Source organism: Bison bison, unplaced genomic scaffold, assembly GCF_000754665.1.
Source record: "Bison bison bison isolate TAMUID 2011002044 unplaced genomic scaffold, Bison_UMD1.0 scf7180017864370, whole genome shotgun sequence".
Classification (NCBI taxonomy): Eukaryota; Metazoa; Chordata; class Mammalia; order Artiodactyla; family Bovidae; genus Bison; species Bison bison.
The window spans coordinates 10,652,045-10,674,292 of record NW_011494942.1 but is presented as its reverse complement, the minus strand read 5'-3'; the positions used below and the strand labels follow the sequence as shown (position 1 = coordinate 10,674,292).

The window sequence follows — 22,248 nt, the reverse complement described above, 5'->3', positions numbered from 1 at the left end:
TGGTTAAGAATCCACCTGTCAATGCAGGGACATGGATTTGATCGAGTCCGGGAAGATTCCACATGCTGCGGGGCAACTGAGCCCACTTGTCACAACTACTGAAGCCCGGGCGCTCTAGAGCCCACACGCAGTAACTAGCGAAGCCATCTTAATGAGAAGCAATTAGAGAGCAGCCTAGCTTGCCAGAGCTAGAGAAAGACCTCACATAGCAAAGAAGACCCAGTATAGCCATAAATAAAATAAATAAATAAAATGTAAAAATGAATGTCTTTATGTTCTTGAATGGTGGGAATACACATAGAGTAATAAGAACCACATTGCAAAAGGAATTTGGGCAGGGGTACTAACTAAGGGAGCTAGGCTCAAGGCACAGAATTTGCCATCTGTGACCTGCTGGTGGCTGGGCATGACCTCTTGGCTCCTGACTGGACTCTGAGTCCCTTCACTTGGCCTTGTTTCCCTGTCTCTGGCGGGGAATACTGGGTCAGTGACAACATGTGTATGAAAATCCATTTCTCACCAGTCAACAAGTGCTTATTCAGTGCATATTATCAAGCTGGTGCAAAAGTAATTGAGGTTTTTCACTGTTGAACTTTGCCATTTGATATTGGAATACATTCTTAAATAAATGTGGTTATGTTATACATCATGGGCTTCCCTGGTGGCTCAGGTGGTAAAGAATCTGCTTGCAATGTGGGAGACCAAGATTCGATCTCTGGGTTGGTAAGATCCCCTAGAGAAGGGAATGGCTACCCACCCCAATATTGTTGCCTGGAGAATTCCATGGACAGAGAAGCCTAGTGAGCCACAGTCCATGGGATCATAAAAAGTCAGACATGACTGAGTGGCTAATACTTTCACTATATATCATTTTAATGCACATTTCCTGCTTTATGTTTTTTTTTTTTCTAATGACTTATTACTTGCTGTGTATTTTATATGTATTTGAGACTATGGAAATGATATTAGACAAAAAGCAAATTCAGGTGATTTTCTTATTCAAATTCAAAATGGGTTGTAAAGCAGCAAAGACAACTCACATCATCAAAAACACATTTGACCCAGGGACTGCTAACGAACATACAGTGCAATGGTGGTTCAAGAAGTTTTGCAAAAGAGATGAGAGCCTTGAAGATGAGGAGCACAGTGGCTGGTCATTTGAAGTTGATAACAACCATGTGAGAGCCATCATTGAAACTGATCCTTTTATAACGACACAAACATTGCCGAAGAACTCAACATCAACCATTCTACAGTCATTTGGCATGAAGCAAATCGGAAAGGTGAAAAAGCTCAATAAGTGTGTGTCTTGTGAGTTGACCACAAATCAAAAAAATTGTCATTTTGTAGTGTCATCTTCTCTTATTCTATGCGACAACAACAAACCATTTCTCTACTGGATTGTGATGTGCGGAAAGTGGATTTTATATGACAACTGGCAATGACCAACTCAGCTCAGTGGTTGGGCTGAGAAGAAGCTCCAAAGCACTTCCCAAAGCCAAACTTGCACCAAAAAAAGGACATGGCCCTTGTCTGGTGGTCTGCTGCCTGTCTGATCCACTATAGCTTTCTGAATCCTGGTGAAACCATTACATTTGAGAAATATGCTCAGCAAATCAAAGAGATGCAGCCACACATGAAGCCAGCATTGATCAACAGAAAGGGCCCAATTCTTCTCCACGACAAGCCCAACTGAATGTTGTACAACCAGCACTTTGAAAGTTGAACTAATTGGGCTACAAAGTTTTCCCTCATCGACCATATTCACCTGACTTCTCATCAACTGACTACCACTTCTTCAAGCATCTCAACAACTTTTTGCAGGGAAAATGCTTCCACAACCAGTAGGAGGCAGAAAATGCTTTTGAAGAGTCCCTGAGGCATGGATTTTTACACTACAAGAATGAGCAAACTTATTTCTTGTTGGCAAAAATGTGTTGATTGTAATCGTTCCTATTTTGATTAATAAAGATGTGTTTGAGCCAGATATAATGATTTAAAAGTCATGGTCCAAAATCGCAATTATGTTTGAACCAATCTAATACCTACCAGGTACCATTTCAGGACCTGACATGATGTTTGAACAAACAGACAAAATTACTCCCACCATAGGCTCACATTCTTGTGGGGGAAAACAGGCCAAAACCAAGCAGGTAAACCAAAACATAATATCAGATAGTAATAGAAACCACTGAGAAATATAAAGCATATTAAGACAGTAATAGGAAAATTTTTGAAAGAAGAGGGAAATATTGAAAAACTAAAAGCTTCCATAAAACCATAATATTTTAATGCATGTACAACTAGGCCTGATAGATGTAGATATTACACATGAATGTACTAATGTATCAGTCATTTTTTAAAAGCAAATACAGATTGAATAAGACCTTGTCAGGTACTGGGATCATTGCTGAGAAAAGTGAGATAAGACTCAGTTCTAGAGTTTAAAGTATTTCAAGCCCAAATACTGCTACTGAAAGCCCCAAATTTGAGATCTTCAATTCTCTTAGGACCATATGTTTTATCCCTCTTGAGTAAATACCTTTAAAGTTTTCCAAGTATGCTTTAAAAAAAAAAGAAATTATTTTTAATTGGAGGGTAATCGCTTTATAATATTGTGTTGGTTTCTGTTGATGTATTAATAGCAACATGAATTGGCCATAGGTATATGTATGTCCTGTCCCTCCTAAACCTCCCTCCCCCAAGTATGCTTTATTGCTCTAAAAAATGCCTTTTAGGATATTTTTATTTAGTTTCTTACCAAAAAAAAAATGAGAGTGAAGACTTAAAACTTTTCATTGTCTGGCTTACCATTTTACATAGCAAGTGTTTTTTGTGAAACTCAAGATTCTTGAGAGTCCCTTGGACTTCAAGGAGATCAAACCAGTCAATCCTAAAAGATTTCACCCTGAATGCTGCTAAGTCACTTCAGTCGTGTCCGACTCCGTGCGACTTCATAGACGGCAGCCCACCAGGCTCCCCCATCCCTGGGATTCTCCAGGCAAGAACACTGGAATGGGTTATTGAAAGGACTGATGCTGAAGCCGAAGTTTGATACTTTGGCCACCTGATGTGAAGAGCTGACTCGTTAGAAAAGACCCTGATGCTGGGAAAGATTGAGGGCAGGAGAAGGAGGTATCAGAGGATGAGATGATTAGATAGCATCATCAACTTAATGGACATGAGTTTGAGCACACTCTGGGAGATAGTGAAGTACAGGGAAATGTGGCATGCTGCAGTCCACGAGGTGGCAAATAGTTGGACACAACTTAGCGACTGAACAAATGGAAGAAAATATACGTGGATTCTGAAAGAATTTGAACGGTTTTGTGAAAAGCAGAGCCATTCCTAGCAACAAAGTAATGCTGAAAGGTTTGGAGTGTGCACTCTGCTAAGGAGCCCATAAAAACAGAGATTGCACCTTGGGATGAAGAACTGGGCAAGGCATACAGTTGCGGAAGGACAACCAAGCCCTCCCTCTCCCACTGAGGTTGTGCTGGCAACAGATAACAGAACTTCAAGAATACTGGACCACCCAGTGTGGCAATTCCTGTCTTCTTATCTGATTGTATTTATTCTTTATTGTCTCATAAAGAACCTTTCACCAACTTGGCAACTTGGTCAAATAACACGTAGGCACTGTATTTTTATGTGGCCCTAAAACAACAGCAGTGATTGCGGCAAGCACACTTAACTGCTTTTTAGATGATCAGCACTCAGCATGGATTATAATTGTTTGCTTTCTTTACCTGGATTGAAGACCATATTCTGAGATGCTCTGTAAATAATTCTGAGATGTTTTGTAAATACTGTACGCAGCAATATAGAAATGTTTGTTTTATAGCAGTGGACAGGGTTGAGCAAAACAGGCCGTTCACAATCGAACTCTTGGGAAATACTGAGTCTAGAAACTTGCAGATGCATTTCTAAGGGTTGAAAGCTGTACTCGTCCTCCTCTAAAGTTTTGTTTTTTGTTTGTTTGGTTGATTGGTTTTGTTTGCTTTGTTTTAAGCGCTTGTTAATCTTCAGACCGTCAGAATAATACCCTGGTGCCCTTGGGTTAACCTTGCTATCCCACTGTGTTGTGTTAGGTGCCTTTGAGAATCTCATCAAGGTGAGCAGTTGACAACGTCGAGACCTGCAGCATCTCTGATGAAAGCTTAGGGAAAAACTATTCATGTGGGAGCTTGTCCGTCTCTGGGCTTCGTGCCCAGGCCTCTCTTTCCCACTCGCAGTCTTACATGTACCCCCATTAATTCTCTTCACAAGAGGCATTTTTGGTCCTTTCCAATTCAGAGGATATTGTAATAGGAGCGCCATTAGCACAAGTTCTGGGTGTGGAACACCATGGTTCCGCCCCTTTCTTCCAACAGAACAGCCTGTACCGAGGCAGGCGGCAGCAGTCCTTTGGAAGATGCTGACAGTCAGTTAATTAATGGCAGAACCCACATGTGCATAGGGGATATTATGACATGTTCCCTCTGAAAGATTATTTCTACTCAAAGTAAAAATGTTAATAAGCTAATGAGCCTATGATTTCTTTTTTCAGATTTGGAGACTGATTTTAATTGCATTGTATCAGTAGAATCAACACATTTTCATTTTCCTTTCTACATTAATTAATTTATTTTGAAATGCACAGATTGTGGAGATTGTGTGAACTATAACCTACACCATCTCAGCATTGCCCTGTGCTTGCTATAGGTTCACAGCATTGATCTACCTCTTTCAAGTTCTTTTTGTTTTCCTTAATTGCCAGCCTTGCCTGAATATGGGCTTTTTTGCCTTTCCTTTCTATTTTGTAGCCTTCTACAAGCCAGACCAAGGCTCATCTGTTTCCTTTAGTTGCCATTCAGCCCTCAGAAAGCAAGGTTCTGCTTTGATTTTTGAAATACTTGTCTGCCCTCCGTACTTCACTGGTTTAGATTATTTTGGTTGGGTCATCATGACATGCTGCATCATTTCTTAAGTTGTTTTCTTACAGCCTTGCCGGTGATTCTACTTGATTTGATACAAGTGGATGAGTCACTTTTGCCTGTTGCTGTTTAGCTTCTAAGTCATGTTTGATTCTTACAGTCGTGTGGACTACAGCCCACCAGGCTCCTCTGTCCATGGAATTCTCCAGGCAAGAATACTGGAGTGGGTTGCCATTTCCTCCCCAAAGGAATCTTCCCAGCCCAGAGATCAAAACCAAGTCTCCTGCATTGGCAGGCGAATTTTATACCACTGAGCCACCAGGGAAGCCCCTGCTTGGCCTTATATTTGAATAAAATCTGCTCTCTCATCAGGCATGTGTGTGTATGTGTGTGGTGAAGGCTAATGGCGGTGATGGGGTGAAGAAGAAAATTTGGGGAGAAAAACCTTCTTATGCCTGTGATATTAGCAGCTTCTCCCAGTCCAAGGAAGGATTCTCCCATTGAGATTTCCTAGAAAATACAGAGACTCCCCGAAATGCTTACAGACCAGCCTAGGTTTCTCTCCAAATCCAGACATTCTTAGGGCTGCTTGGCAAATAAAAGCAAAGAGATCTCTGAAAATAAGAATTTGCTTTGCAAAAGCCATTCTTAGGGCTGCTTGGCAAATAAAAGCAAAGAGATCTCTGAAAATAAGAATTTGCTTTGCAAAAGCCATTCTTAGGGCTGCTTGGCAAATAAAAGCAAAGAGATCTCTGAAAATAAGAATTTGCTTTGCAAAAGCCATTCTTAGGGCTGCTTGGCAAATAAAAGCAAAGAGATCTCTGAAAATAAGAATTTGCTTTGCAAAAGCCATTCTTAGGGCTGCTTGGCAAATAAAAGCAAAGAGATCTCTGAAAATAAGAATTTGCTTTGCAAAAGCCATTCTTAGGGCTGCTTGGCAAATAAAAGCAAAGAGATCTCTGAAAATAAGAATTTGCTTTGCAAAAGCCCCACACCTGTCCAGACTGATTTTTTTTTAATTAAAAATTTTGTTTTAAATTTCAGGCTGGTCAAAATGGTTAGTTTTTTCAAATCTCCCCAGGAGCCTGTATCATATGGAGAGAAGGGATATAATGGGCAGAGAGAGGGATGATATAGACAATCACATGTGGTTTGATTGAAAATGTATGTGGGTGAGCAGGTCAAGATCTTTCTTTTCATTGACAGTGAGTGATCTGTACACAGTAGACACTCAGAAAACATTTAATTTAAACATATTTAATATTTAATGTTTACCAAAAAAGCTTTTGGTAGAGATAAAAATACATGTTGAGTTGACTGAAAAGTTCATTTGGGTTTTCCTGTAACATCATCTGAACAAACTGTTTGGCCGACCCAAGATAAGCTAAAATGTTTTAAAATAACTTCCAAAACCTTGTGTAAGTAACAATCAGGCAGAGACGGACCAACCAGTGCTCAGCAAGCCCCAAGAAAGGGCTGGAATGAGGAATACAGGAAAATCTTGCCTAGCACGTTCTTCAGGGACCACTACCTGGCTGGTGAGCTGGCATCCCCAGTGTCGCACCCTAATTTGGTTTCATGACCCCAGGCTTTGAAGGGTCACCTTGAAAGGTGATCTCAGCACCAGGTGCCATGGTCACTGACCTGGCATGACCTCTCCCGCATCTGCGTAGGCCCCGGAGCTAAGGAAGCTTTCACACTCCCAGATCCCAGTAACTCTGTGGGTGTCCCTGTCCTGGTCAGATCTGCCTGCAGGCTGTTGTTCTTGCTGACCCACACTTAACAGGAAGCATGAAATCAGAGAGAAGCTATTTGCCTCTGTGCTTCTCCACATTCCTCTGCCCCCCTCCGCTGTTCCCCAGGGAAGCATGTCCCCCGGAGGTGCGGTCTGGCCGAGGACCAATGCCCATCAAGCCAGAACAGAGAGAAGCTGGGGAACTTTGCCCTCTCCTAATCCTTGCAGCCCAACCTCAACCGATGAGGCCTTGAGTCAGTCCGGCAAACGTGCTGGACAAGAGATACCAAAACCTGGGGATAGTCGCTCTTTGACCTGTGCCATACCAGCCCCTTTTGGATGATTGTTCATGCCCTAATAGGGACTTCCGTGGTGACTCAGATGGTAAAGCGTCTGCCTACAATGCAAGAGACCTGGGTTCAATACCTGGGTGAGGAAGATCTCCTGAAGAAGGAAATGGCAACACACTCCAGTATTCTTGCCTGGAAAATCCCATGACCGAGGAGCCTGGTAGGCTGAGTGACTTCACTTTCACTTTCTTTTTCACTTTATGCCCTAATAGGGCTCCCCAGGTGGCTCTAGTAGTAAAGAATCCGCCTACCAATGCAGGAGACTCAAGAGATGCACCTTCTATCCCTGGGTCAGGAAGATCCCCCGAAGGAAGAAATGGAAACCCACTCCAGTATTCCTGCCTGGAAAATTCCATGAACAGAGGAGCCTGGCGGGCTACAGTCCGTGGGGTCACAAAGAGTCGTATATGACTGAGCACACAGCACATCCTTCCTTACCCTCAGCTCAGGTGGCCTCGCTTTTATTCAAGCCTGTTGCATTGTCTCCAGTCTTTCAACAGACTGAATTCATGGTAGAGGCGTGAATTCAGGAGTCCCACTCCCTGGAGTCTTGCTTCTCCTTGCTTCCATGCTCCAGTGGGTACTTATGCTGTACTAGAACTATGCTGTACTAGAACTTGATGTGGGGCCACACTCACTTTTTTTTTTTTAGACTTTCTGTGCTATACAGTAGGTTCTCATTAGTTATCTATTTTATAAATAGTAGTGTATATATGTCAGTACCAATCTCCCAGTTCATTCCACCCTTCCTCTTCCCCTGTTTCTATCCATTCATTTGTCCTCTGTGCTGTGCTGTGGTTAGCCACTCAGTAGTGTCCAACTCTTTGCAACCTCATGGACTGTAGCCCGCCAGGCTCCCCTGTTCATGGGGATTCTCCAGGCAAAAATACTGGAGTGGGCTGTTATGCCCTCCTCCAGGGTCATTTGTCCTCTCAGTTCAGTTCAGTCACTCAGTCATGTCCAACTCTTTGTGACCCCATGGATTGCAGCATGCCAGGCTTCCCTGTCCATCACGAACTCCTGGAGCCTACTCAAACTCATGTCCATTGAGTCAGTGATGCCATCCAACCATCTCATCCTCTGTTGTCCCCTTCTTCTCTCACCTTCAATCTTTGCCAGCATCAGGGTCATTTCCAATGAGTCAGCTCTTCACATCAGGTGGTCAAAGGATTGGAATTTCAGCTTCAGCATCAGTCCTTCCAATGAATATTTAGGATTGATCTCCTTTAGGGTGGACTGGTTGGATCTCCTTGCAGTCCAAGGGACTCAAGAGTCTTCTCCAACACCACAGTTCAAAAGCATCAATTCTTCAGCACTCAGCTTTCTTTATAGTCCAACTCTCACATCCATACATGACTACTGGAAAAACCATAGCTTTGACTAGACGGACCTTTGTTGACAAAGTAGTGTCTCTGCTTTTTAATATGCTGTCTAGGTTAGTCATAAGTTTTCTTCCAAGGGGCAAGCATCTTTTAATTTCATGGGTGCAGTCACCATCTGCATTGATTTTGGAGCCCAAGAAAATAAAGTATGTTTCCATTTCTTCTCCATCTATTTGCCATGAAGTGATGGGGCCAGAAGCCATGTTCTTGGTTTTCTGAATGTTGAGTTTTAAGCCAACTTTTTCACTCTCCTCTTTCACTTTCATCAAGAGGCTCTTTAGTTCTTCTTTGCTTTCTACCATAAGTGTGATGTCATCTGCATATCTGAGGTTATTGATATTTCTCCTGGCAATCTTGATTCCAGCTTGTGCTTCATCCAGCCTGTCATTTCGCATGATGTACTCTGCATATAAGTTAAATAAGCAGGGTGATAAAATACAGCCTTGGTGTACTCCTTCCCCAATTTGGAACCAGTCTGTTGTTCCATGTCCAGTTCTAGCTGTGCTTCTTGATCTGCATACAGGTTTCTCAAGAGGCAGGTCAGGTGGTCTGGTATGTGTCCTCTATGTCTATCTATTTCTACTTTGCAAGTAAGTTCCTCTGTATCATTTTCACACTCACTTTTCAAACATATCCAGGCTATTGGCTACTTTCTGGGAGGTCAGAGCTATTACTGGTTTTGTTTTCAGAGCTGGAGTTCTTGTTTCCTCTTCTTGCCTACTGGCATTTGCCACCGAGGTCCCAGCATACATTCACGCATCTGTGTGCAGTGTAAGAGCACACACCCTTCTTCTGCCTGTTAGAACTCTAATCTGTCTAGAGCTCATGCTGCCCATAGCTGGCTGGAGTTCTCTCCTTGCCAGTTCTCTCCTGCTTGTCTAGCTCCCTGGTCCTGGTGCTCCTCTCCTGTAACTAGTTAGGTCCTGGCAGGACAGAAGGTCCTTTCAGGTCATTACTGTTTTTAGTGATGCTCTACTTACCAATCAGCTTCCCGGTTTACTCCATTATCTTCACATAACCAGGTAAATATGCTCAAACTGTGTCAAGGATATTCATGCTCAATAAATATTTGTTGCCATTGATTTGATTTGCCCAAGTCTTGTGTGCCTGATAAGCTGTGTTCTCTCAAAGATACTCAATGAAAATGAACTGAGCTAAGACAAACAAATTGGATCATAGTGTTAGTCGCTCAGTCACGTCTGACTCTTTGCAACCCCGTGTACTGTAGACCTCCAAGCTTCTCTGTCCGTGGAATTCTCCAGGCAAGGATGCTGGTGTGGGTAGCTGTTTCCTTCTTCAGGGGATCTTCCTAACCCAGGAATTGAATCTGGGTCTCCCATATTTCAGGCAGATTCTTTACTGTCTGAGCCACCAGGGGTGATAGTCAGTGGCTTTAAAATGGATTTATAAAAATATCAACAGAAAGTTCCTTTATATAGTGTTCTGGTGCATTTCTAACTACTGACAGAAGGAGGGATAGAGAAACAGTGTCAGGAATGGTACTGGCAGACAATTAAACAGACATAAAGACAAAGTTTATTTAAGCCAGTAAGAGTTGATTGCCTAAATTTTATTCAGCCACAGCTAGTCAGTAAGAGCTAGATTAAAGAACGCTTCATTATAGACTAATTTGTATATCACAGATGAAATTGTCTCTATTCTCCTTAAACCTCCAACTTCATGTCCTCTTAATGCTCAAACAAAAGTAAGCCACTGTCCATCTCATCCTCCATTTCTTTGCTTTTAATTTAAAAAATTTAATTAAAGTACAGCTGGTCTACAACATTATATTAGTTTCAGGCCTAGTGATTCAGTATGTTTACAGCTTATACTCCACTAAAAATTACTACAAGGTAATAGCTGTAATTCCCTGTGCTACATCCTCATCACTTATCTATTTTGTATAACAGTTTTTGTCTTTAATTCCCTACCCCTAAACTGCCCCTCCCTACTTCTCTCTCCCATTTGGTAACCACTAGTTGGTGTTCTGTATCTGTGAGACTGTTTCTGTTTTGCACATGCATTCATTTGTATTATTTTTTAGATTCTATATAAAAGTGATAGGGCTTACCTGGTGGCTCTGTGATAAACAATCCACCTGCAGTGCAGGAGACCTAGGTTCAATCTCTGAGTGGGGAAGATCCCTTGGAGAAGGATATGTCAACCCACTCCAGTATTCTTGCCTGGAGAATTCCATGAACAAAGGAGCCTGGTGGGCTATCGTCCATGGAGTCACAAAGAATCAGACATGACTGAGCAACTAAGCACACACACACAGACACACACACACACGCCCAAAGGTAATATCATACAACATTGCAGTGTCTGTACACAGACTCCTCAGCCTTTTTCTCTGGGAGACAGCGTGGTGAAATGGACAATGAACATGGCTTTGGGGCCTAAAAGTCTGTAGGTGTCACTTGTTAACAGAATGGCATATAACTAGATCAATTACTTATCTAGACATAAAATGAAGAGATGAATTGTTGAAGGCATCTGTAAAGTGAGGACTACCACATATCTCTTAGGCGGCACAGTGGTGAAAAATCCACCTGCCAATGCAGGAAACTCCAGAGATGTGGGTTTGATCCCTTGATCGGAAACATACTCTTGAGAAGGAAATGGCAACCCCTCCAGTATTCTTGCCTGAAAAAGAGGAGCCTGGTGGGCTACAGTCCATGAAGTCGATGAGTCAGATATAACTGTACAACTGAGCACGCACATATCTCTGGGGCCTTGTAATGACCAAATGATAAAATTTCTGTAAAGTATTTTACAGGGTGTCCAGCTCAATACATTGCAGTTTCTTATCCCCTCTTTCATCACTTTTCATATTTTCTCCCAAAGGAGAGAAAAAGAGCATGACCAAGAGTATCTCCTGTGCTGATCTGTTGCCCCAGCTCTCCCACAACCGGCTCTACTCACACCTGCCCTCCCTTCCAGGTGCAGGAGCTCCCCTCACCCCAGGCACTGTGTCTTCTGCATGTGATGGCATCTTGAAAATATCTTCTGCTTTTTTCTTAGTCTCTGATGATTTTCTTCTTCTTTTCAAAGATAATATACTAAGATGAGTTGTGAGTTTTCACTTCCAATTTTCTCACCACGTCATCTCCTTAATTTTTTTATTGATTTATTTTTAAATTTATTTTTAATTAGAGAATAATTGCTTTACAATGTTGTGTTGGTTTCTGCCATAGAACAACACAAATCAGTTACAAGCATATATATGTCCCCCTCCCTCTGGAACCTCCCTCCCATACTTCTAGCTTGTCACAGATCACTGGGTTGAGCTCCCTGTGGCTCGCACACTTTTAAGTCCCTCTAGAAGGGAATCTCCAGTCTGGAATGCTGTCATTCTGGCTTGATGAGATGACTAGTAACTTTGAAGTGTTCTCCATGCTCATCAGGTGATAGGAGTGTTTTTGCATGTGTAAAGAGTTAAAGACCTTAGAACTTTTTGTACTGTATTGGAAAGGCTGCCTTAAAGAAAAAGACAATACAGGGAATTTGGATCATAAAATTAGAAAATTCTGTAATCTTATATTTCCATCAGCACTAAACATTTGTGTTTCTGAAGCAAGATATAATATGTAATTAATAATCTAATGATAATCTCTAAATTGGTCAATATAACAACCAATAGGAAATGGGCTTTAGATATATATGAACAAAGAAAAACAGAAAGATTGACTTGTGTTAGTGTCCCTTTAAGAAACATCTGTTATTATTTTGACCCATTTTTCATAGAATGAAACCCTTCCATAAGCATCATACATTATACATTTGACAAATTACCACACTTTTACCTAATTGCTCCTTTAGGAGCTAATGACCCCCTTTGCAGCTTTGTCTAAAACACCTGATGCAATCAGCACAGAAAAGGTATGCTCAGCCTCATCCATTGCTTTGTAGATTTGCACTTAGTTCAAAATTACGTGCAAAATTTCAAAGCGTCTTTAAAAAAATCTAATCAATCTAGCATACTGTAAGCATTGCTGAAACTTACACATTTTTAAAAATTTGTAAAGGTGACTTTGGTAAACGGATTTTTGTCCTTAAATAGACACAGCTTGCTGTATATGCAAAATGACTACTTGTGCAGAATCAACCCTGGAAATTCACAGAATGTGCCCTCTGCTCACTTAATATTGAAAATCACAGCATAACCTGAGTGACCTCATTTAGTTAAGAAATCTGTGTGTGATTATACAAGTACCAGGCAGAAACCTTATCATGATCTTTACCCAGCATGCTTTTCTGTTATTTGTAGAAGTCGATTTGTAGATTGGATTTTCTATTATTTTTGAATAAATACTTGATTTCTTGGCAAATAAAAGATGTTCAAGCTAGATTTAGAAAAGGCAGAGGAACCAGAGATCAAGTTGCCAACATCTGTTGGATCATTGGAAAAAAAAAAAGAGAATTTCAGAAAAACATCTATCTCTGCTTTATTGATTACGCCAAAGCCTTTGACTGTGTAGATCACAACAAACTGGAAAATTCTTCAAGAGATGGGAATACCAGACCACCTTACCTGCCTCCTGAGAAACCTGTATGCAGGTCAAGAAGCAACAGTTAGAACTGAACATAGAGCAACAAACTACTTCAAAATTGGGAAAGGACTAAGTCAAGGCTGTATATTGTTACCTTGCTTATTTTAACGTACATGCACAAGCTGGAATCAAGCTAGCCGGCAGAAATATCTATAACCTCAGATATGCAGATGACACCACCCTTATGGCAGAAATCGAAGAGGAACTAAAGAGCCTCTTGATGAAAGTAAAAGAGGAGAGTGAAATAGTTGGCTTAAAACTCAACATTCAAAAAACTAAGATCATGGCATCTGTTCCCATCATTTCATGGCAAACAGATGGGGAAGAAATGGAAACAGTGACAGACTTTATTTTCTTGGGCTCCAAAATTACTGCAGATGGTGACTGCGGCCATAAAATTAAAAGACGCTTGCTCCTTGGAAGAAAAGCTATGACAAACTTAGATAGCACATTAAAACAGAGACATTACTTTGTCAACAAAGGTCCATCTAGTCAAAGCTATGGTTTTTCCAGTAGTCCTGTATGGATGTGAAAGTTGGACCATAAAGAAGGGTGAGGACCAAAGAATTGATGCTTTTGAACTATGGTGTTGGAGAAGACTCTTGAGAGTCCCTTGAACTGCAAGGAGATCAAACCAGTCAGTTCTAAAGGATATCAATCTTGAATATTCATTGAAAGGGCTGATGCTGAAGCTGAAGCTCCAATACTTTGGCCACCTGATACCAAGAGCCAACTAATTAGAAAAGATCCTGATACTAGGAAAGATTGAAGGCAGGAGGAAAAGGGGATGACAGAGGATGAGATGGTTGGATGGCATCACCGATTCAATGGACATTAGTTTGAGCAAGCTCCGGGAGACTGTGAAGGACAGGGGAGCCTGGTGTGCTGTAGTCCATGGTATCATAGTGTCAGACAAGACTGAGTGACTGAACAACAACAAAGCTTCATGAAGCTTAAAAATAGCTTTCTATAAAAAGGTGAATAGTATAAATCAAAACTACTTCTCTATTCATATAATCTGAAAATCGTAAAGCTGGAAGAGACCTAAAAATATAATATATTTCAATATCCTTACTACACTGGCAAGCAAAAAGAGATCCATGAAATACCAAGTGACTTGCCAAGGTCTATTTCTCCCTGAAAATTTGTTACCAAACTAGGATAAGAACCTAGTTTATGAGATACTTGATTGCATGGAAAAGGGGAGGCCATACACGCTTAGGAAAAGATTTTTCAAGAATTTAAAAATCATTTCATCCAAATCATGACAATATGGTGCAGAAGTAAACAGACTTATGTTGGAAAACCATCATTCTAATTAGTTGATTTTTTTTCACCTATATAGAGTATCCTTTTCCAGGTGAATTTTGTATTTGTTCACATTTCTTTTAAATGAAAATGAGTAACTCAACAGTTATTTTCATTTGAAGTTTCACAAACTAAGGATTTAATTAGTTACACTGATAGAAAAGAAGTGTCTTAGGTAAGTGTGATACATGAAAGCTATAATGAGAAGTTTTTTACCTATACAATATAATCATCTATAAGTATTATCCATGATAGATAAATATAGCCAGGGGATTGTTAGTTTTGCTAATTACAGACAATCTTTTTTTTTTTAATTACAGACAATCTTTATTCATTTTAAGATATTATCTACTAGTTTAACCTGGCTTTGGTGGTTATTTTTACCTAAAAATAATGAAAGTGTAGAATTGAATATAGACTACTCTTTAATTCTAACTTTTCACTCACATCAGTTTGTATTATAGTGTATAAACTGAGAGGATTTGCTTATGGTGATATTTCTCTGAAATATGTTTCCCTGCTGCATATGTTCCGTCTACTTTTTCCTCCTGTAATAGTCAAAACCAGGGAGTATTGAAAAGCCAGGCCTTCAGATTAACACATGTGGGTAGCAGACACCATCAGTGCCAGCCTAGCTGCCCCTCTAAGGAACTTCGAGAAAATCTCAAATTAAAACAAAAGAGATCCAGGGTCAAGTCAGGTACTGGCAGTCCATCAACAGGAAAGCAGAAGACAATTTAAAAGGGAGTTTAGATGCTGTAAACCAAGATTAACTGAAGAAGGTAGCACAATCAAATGATAAGTTAGAGGCAAATTAGAATTCAGAGCAACAGGAGAGGGCTGTGAGATCAGAGGGAGCTGAGAGGGAGATTAACACAAGGATGTTTTCAGAACCCATTTGTTATACAAACACTGACCCCTAATTGCCACACTGTCTGGGAATAACTGGCCTCCACCTGCTGGGCTGGGCTAGGTCTGCCATCAGGCACCATCTAGACCACCACCGAGTTAGGGGTTCATCATTTACCAAAAGCATTAATAAACATCTAATATGTATGAGTATGCAAGGTACTGAGACTACAAATAGGAATAAGACAAAATTGTTATTCTTCAGAAGTTCAGTCTAATGGAGAGTAAAAGAAACTCATACACCCTGAAAACCCACTATGTATTGGCTGTCGTGGAGAGATTTTACATACATCTTCTGTGATGGGTTGAATTGTGATCTCTGAAGCGATATGCTGAAGTCCCAACCCTAGTTGGGGCATCCCTGTAGCTCAGCTGGTAAAGAATCTGCCTGCAGTTCAGGAAACCCCCGTTTGTTTCCTGGGTCAGGAAGATCCCCTGGAAAAGGGAACAGCTACCCCCTCCAGTATTCTAGACTGGAGAATTCCACGGATCGTATAGTCCATGGGATCGCACATGACTGAGCAACTTTCACTTTCAACCCCAGGACCTCAGCATGTGACCACATTTGGATGTCCCGGGTGTCATTAGTTACTGGACTAGTAGATATATATTAATTCAATGTGTATCTGCATAAGGGTTTATATTAATATAAGAAGATGAGAAGAGACACAGAAGCACAGGAAGATCCCAGTGTGAGGACACAGGCAGGGAATAGAAGGATGATCTGTCAGCCAAAAACACCAAGGATTGCGGCTGTCACCAGAAGCCAAGACAGGCATAGAACAAACAGATTGTCCCTCAGAACACTCAGAAGGAAGCAACCCTGGTGACATCTTGATTTTTGATCTAGCTTTCAGATTGTATGGCTCAGCGGGTAAAGAATCCACCTGCAATGCAGGAGACACAGGAGATGTGGGTTTGATCTCTGGGTTGGGAATATCCCCAAGAGGAGAAAATGACAACCCAATCCAGTATTCTTGTCTTAAAAATCTCATGGACAGAGGAACCTGATGGGCTACAGTCCATGGGGTGACAATGGTTGGACACCACTGAGCACACACAGCACAGCAGACTGTATGCCTGTGAACTACTCAGAAACAAATATACCATCTAATTTAATCTTCTTTAATTTAAGAATTTGCATGGTAATAGTATTGTGTATGTGTGTGCTCAGTCGTGTCCAACACTTGACTCTTTGTGACCCCATAGCCCGCCAGGCTCCTCTGTCCATGGAATTTTCTAGGCAAGAATACTGGAATAAGTTGCCATTTCCTACTCCAGGGGATCTTTCCAACCTAGGAATCGAACCCATGTCTCTTGTGCATCTCCTGCATTGGCAGACAGATTCTTTACCACTGAGTCCCCTGGGAAGTATTAACCCCACTTAAAAACTAGATTTTAAAAAAGAATGAAATAAGAGCATTCTTTAATACCATACACAAAACTAAATTCAAAATGTATTAAAAACCTAGATGTAAGACCTAATACTATGAAAGAACAAGAAAACTCTTTGACATAAATCACCACAATATCGTTTTTAATCTGTCTCCTAGAGTAATGTAAATAAAAACAAAAATAAACAAATGGGACCTAATTAAACTCAAAAGCCTTTGCACATCAAAAGAAATCATAAAGTGAAAAGATAAGCCGGAGAATGGGAGAAACTATTTATAAATACCTTTATTTCAGAAGAAATAGCTTTGGGATTAAATCGAACTGGATTCACATTCTGGTCTGTCACTGACTAGCTAGAAAAACTTGGACAAATTGTTTAAACATTCCTAAGCCTACATTTGTCCATTTGTATGAAGATCATCCCACTGAGGTTCATACTTCCTGACTCACACTGGCTACTAGGAAGCTAATGACCAAATTTTTTTTTTTTTCAGTTTAAAACCTATGAAATGTTTATTTCTATGGAAATGTTTATTTCCTTTAAAAAAATTTTTTTTAATATAAATTTATTTATTTTAATTGGAGGTTAATTACTTTACAATATTGTATTGGTTTTGCCATACATCAACATGAATCTGCCACCGGTGTACATGTGTAATGACCAAATATGTAGCCCAAGTATACAGGATCCCAGGTATGCTATTTTGTGTGTTTAAAAATATTTTTCTACCATATAAATTTTTATTTGGCTGCTGTAAATTTTTGAGGGGGTAAATTAAGTTAGAAATAAACATAATTTAAAATGAGGCTGACCCCAATAAAATATCATCCATAAATCACAGGATAAGATTGATAATATCCTACCACAATCTAAATGATTGGCCTCCAAAACAGGGTTTTATACCCCATGAGATGAGGGCTGGGGGAAGAAAATGTTAGAGTTAGTATTTATATTTTTATTTATTAAAAAAAAGAAAGGGAATATGCTTTCCTAACACTTGCTAAATGTTGACACTCATAGTCTCACATGATCTATGTTAGGACAGTCGAGTGTGAGACAGCTGGAGAAAGAGCAGGAGTTGATGGTTGACTGCAGTGCTCACCCTGGTTCTTCCATGAAGGCAGATTGTAAAATGTTGCACCTGATCTGTGCCTACTTAATTGAAGTTATAAATCACATTATTTAGCATGACAAAGCTTACCCTCACAAAACAGACACATGGCTTAAAAAGAGACCTACAAACAAATGGTGGATGGGAGATCATATGCAAATGCAAGTGAACAAGACAATTGCAGGGGGGACACTCCTGCTCTTAGGGAAAAAAACTCATTTTCAGCTACATTGTGCAATTACAACAATGATGATTTAATTATATATGATAAGAAATTAACCCCTGAAATTCAAAATCAACAGTAAGATTATTTGAAATGTGAATTGTACTCACTATCATGAATAAGCCCTAAGTATATACTGTGCTTTGAAATGTTAGCTGAAAGTAGTCCATACAAATTATTTTATAAAATTATCTGAACAATGAACATATGCTCATCATCACCCTCTTCCTAAATCTCTCTTTAAGCTTCCTTACAGAATTGTTTCTGTAATTACAAAACCAGTATGTGAAGAGTCATCAAAATGTTTTGAAAAATGGATCCAATGTGATAGGTTCAGAAACATAATTTATTAACAGCTTTGATATTCTCTTCGTGTCTCCACTATTATGTCCAATGGAACTTCATACAATAATAGAAATTTCTATTATCTGTGCTGTCAGTATGGTAACCACTAACTAACTACATGTCTCCACTATTATGTCCAATGGAACTTTATACAATAATAGAAATTTCTATTATCTGTGCTGTCAGTATGGTAACCACTAACTACATGCTGCCATTACATACTTGAAGTATGGTTAGTATGATTGAGAAACCAAGGTTTCAATTTGATTAATTAAAATTTTTAATTTAAATATCCACATGTGGATAATGCCTACATTACTGGACAGCACAGTTCTCGTACATGAGGTCCTTGAGACAGGCTGCTGAGTTCCTTCTAAGATTTCCCTAGCACTCAGCACACTGCTTGGTACATATTTGTTACATGAAATGATAAATCAGTAGATGTAGCACGCGTTATTAGAGGACAAAGAGTAATTCCCATGGCATGCATGCATATCATTACAGTGACCATTGCACTCGTTATCCTAATATGTAATGTGGAAAGAATTTACTTAGGAAAATAATTGTGAAAAGTCCTTTGTTTACAGGCTAATTCATATAAGGTAAAATATTTAAAAATAAATTTTCTGTACGATTAAACTGGGTTATCAAGCAGATAAGATCCCATAAAACCTATAAAACTTGTTGGAGCCTTGCCAGGGCGTGAGAGCAATAAGCTCACAGGCTGACTTCCTTTTACGGTGACTGCCTTTCTGGGTGAGATAGGAGCATATCCTACTCATGCTGGGTGTTCCACGTTGCTTCCCCGAGCAGGCACATCAGGCCAGCCATTCTGTCCTTTCATTGATGTGGAGCTAAGGAAATTTGGCTGCTCGAGCTGTTACTATGACTGTGTATGCCAGACAGCTAGGTCTGAGTAAAACAGGAGAAAAACTGGGGGGAGGTATTTTCAACAGTCAGCTAGAGCAGGCAGCACTGGCATTTCCAGAGTCCAGACTCACCACACTAAATGGGAAACGGCTGCTGGATTTTTTCCACTGGGCAGTTAACTGGCTTACCTCATTGCCTTGCTATGCTATTAACACCTGACACTTTAGAAAATGGTCATATTTGTCATCACTGCTGATAGGAAAGAACAGTATTCATAAATGTGTTAATGAAACTTCTAAGATAATAAAAATGACATGAATTAAAAGGCTGTTTTTGAACAAAACATAATGCAATCTATTGTGAAGTGAAAAAAAAAAATTTAACAGATACCAGGATTGTGGAAATAAACATGCATGTATAGAGTAAAAAGGGCTTCCCTGGTGGCTCAGATGGTAAAGAATCAGCCTGCAATATGGGAGACCTGGGTTCAATCCCTGGGTTGGGAAGATCCCCTGGAGGAGGGCATGGCAACTCACTCCAGTCTTCTTGCCTGGAGAATCCCCATGGACAGAGGAGCCTAGCGGGCTGCAGTTCAGGGGGTCACAAAGAGTCGGACACGACTGAGCGACTACACGCACACATAGAGTAAAAACAGGAAAGACACATGAAAACATGAACAGAAGTAACTCACAGAAGTGGACTTCTAGGTGATCATTCCTTTTGGCTTATCAGTATTCTCCAAATTTTCTCTAACATAAACACATTACTTTTATAGTGAAAATAGCTCTATATTTTAAAAACTACATTTTCTATCTTGAGTGACTAAACAATCCTTTGCTAGTGATGATAGTAATGGGCTTCTCTGGTGGCTCAGCAGTAAAGAATCTACCTGCAATGAGGAAGACTCAGGTTCAGTGTCTGGGTCAAGAAGATCCCCTGGAGAAGGAACTGGCAACACCCTCCAGTATTGTTGCTGTGAAATTATATGGACAGAGGAACCTGGCAGGCTACTAGAATCAGCCAAGTTCTGTAGAATCAGACATGACTTAGAGACTCAACAACAGTAAAACAGTAACAGAATAGGCAAAAAAAAAAAAAAAAAAGGAAAGGTAAAAAAAAAAGTCCTCAAATTTGTACTAAAAGCTCTACTTTTATCAATTTTCAAATTTTTTTCTGTTAGTTGCAATGAAATTGACTGTTTTCACAGACTCTTAGTCAAGAGGAGCCATTTGGTCAACTGGAGACAGTTGACACGGTTTCAAGATTTTAAATGAAATTTAAAAATTATGATAAATGCTTTTTTGGGTAGATAATGCTGGGAACTCAGTGGATGATAAAACTGAAAGGTTGAAATATTTATTCAACTGGTTAGTGTTGGAAATGAGGCAGCATGCTAGGGATAAAAGAGTTACCAAGACAGACACAACCCCTGTGTCATAGATTTAACCACACATTTTTGTTTTTGTTTTTTTTAGCTAATAAAGTAACTTGTTCCAAAAATTGGGTGTGTTGGACTGTAAAAAATTCTATAAGAAATTATTGTTTGTTGGAACACCGCATTATGGAATGGCCAATCTATTCAACAGAAAGACATCAAAGCCCTATTCTACCATTTTAAAGGGACTTCCCTGATGGCTCAAGCAGTAAAGAATTCGCCTACAATTGAGACACAGGAGACCTAGGTTTGATCCCTGGGTCAGGAAGATCCCCTGGAGAAGGGCATGGCAACCCACTCCAGTATTCTTGCCTGGAGAATCCCATGGACAGAGGAGCCTGGTGGGCTACACTCCATGGGGCCACAAAGAGCTGGACACAACTGAGCATACATACATGCATATGTATGCAGCAGCCACCTCTCATATGTGATATATACATGGTATGAAGGTTTCATATTAATGAATTATGAAGTTTAAAGACCAAAATGTAAACACTTAATCTGAAAGCAAAGTTTCTAGAGGAAAGCTAGATTACATGTAAACTTTCTGAGACCCAGTAGATCCCACCTACTTTATAGGGATTTTCTAAGGCCACTGGGACATCACATTTGAAAATTCTTTCAACTCACTACAATTGGAATTTTGTTTTGGCCATCTGTTCAGTTAGTAGTGATTTCTCTCTCTCTCTGATATATGGCTGACACTTCCTCACTGCATATTTCCAGTCAAATTTTTCCTCCTGTAATAGTTAAAGCCAGAGAGTATTGAAAAACCAGGACATTGGGTTGGCACAGTGGGTAGCAGACACTATCAGTCCCAACCCGGCTGCCCCATAAGGTGCTGTGCTCAGTCGCTAAGTCGTGCTGACTTTTTGCAACCCCTTGGACTGTAGCCCACCAGGCTCTCCTGTCTGTGAGACTTTCCAGGCAGAAATACTGGAGTGGGTTGCCATTTCCTCCTCCAGGAAGTCTTCCCAACCCAGGGATCAAACCGGAGTCTAATGCATTGCAGGTGGATTCTTTACCACTTGAGCTACCTGGAAGGCCACTCTAAAGAGTTCTGAGAAATTCTCAAGTTAAAAAAAAAAAAAAGAGAGATCCTGGGCCAAGTCGAGTACTGGTGGTCTGTTAACAGAAAAGCAAAAGATCATTTAAAAGGGAGATTCAGTTCAGTTCAGTTCAGTCACTCAGTCGTGTCTGACTCTTTGCGACCCCAAGAACCGCAGCAGGCCAGGTTTCCCTGTCCATCACCAACTCCCGGAGTTTGCCCAAACTAATGTCCATTTACCCAAACTAATGTCAACACTCAGAAAATGAAGATCATGACATCCGGTCCCATCACTTCATGGGATTTAGATGGGGAAACAGTGTCAGACTATTTTTTTGGACTCCAAAATCACTACAGATGGTGATTGCAGCCATGAAATTAAAAGACACTTACTCCTTGGAGGGAAAGTTATGACCAACCTAGATAGCATATTCAAAAGCAGAGACGTTACTTTGCCAACAAAGGTCTGTCTAGTCAAGGCTATGGTTTTTCCTGTGGTCATGTATGGATGTGAGAGTTGGACTGTGAAGACGGCTGAGTGCCGAAGAATTGATGCTTTTGAACTGTGGTGTTGGAGAAGACTCTTGAGAGTCCCTTGGACTGCAAGGAGATCCAACCAGTCCATTCTGAAGGAGATCAGCCCTGGGATTTCTTTGGAAGGAATGAT

The 22,248-nt window shown here is 40.3% G+C and overlaps 1 long non-coding RNA gene across 1 annotated transcript in view; it reads left to right on the top strand.

The window, feature by feature from the left end:
- Positions 1–22,248, top strand: part of LOC105000227 — a 127,559-nt gene that overhangs the window by 85,077 nt on the left and 20,234 nt on the right. The gene's annotated exons all lie outside the window — the stretch shown is intronic.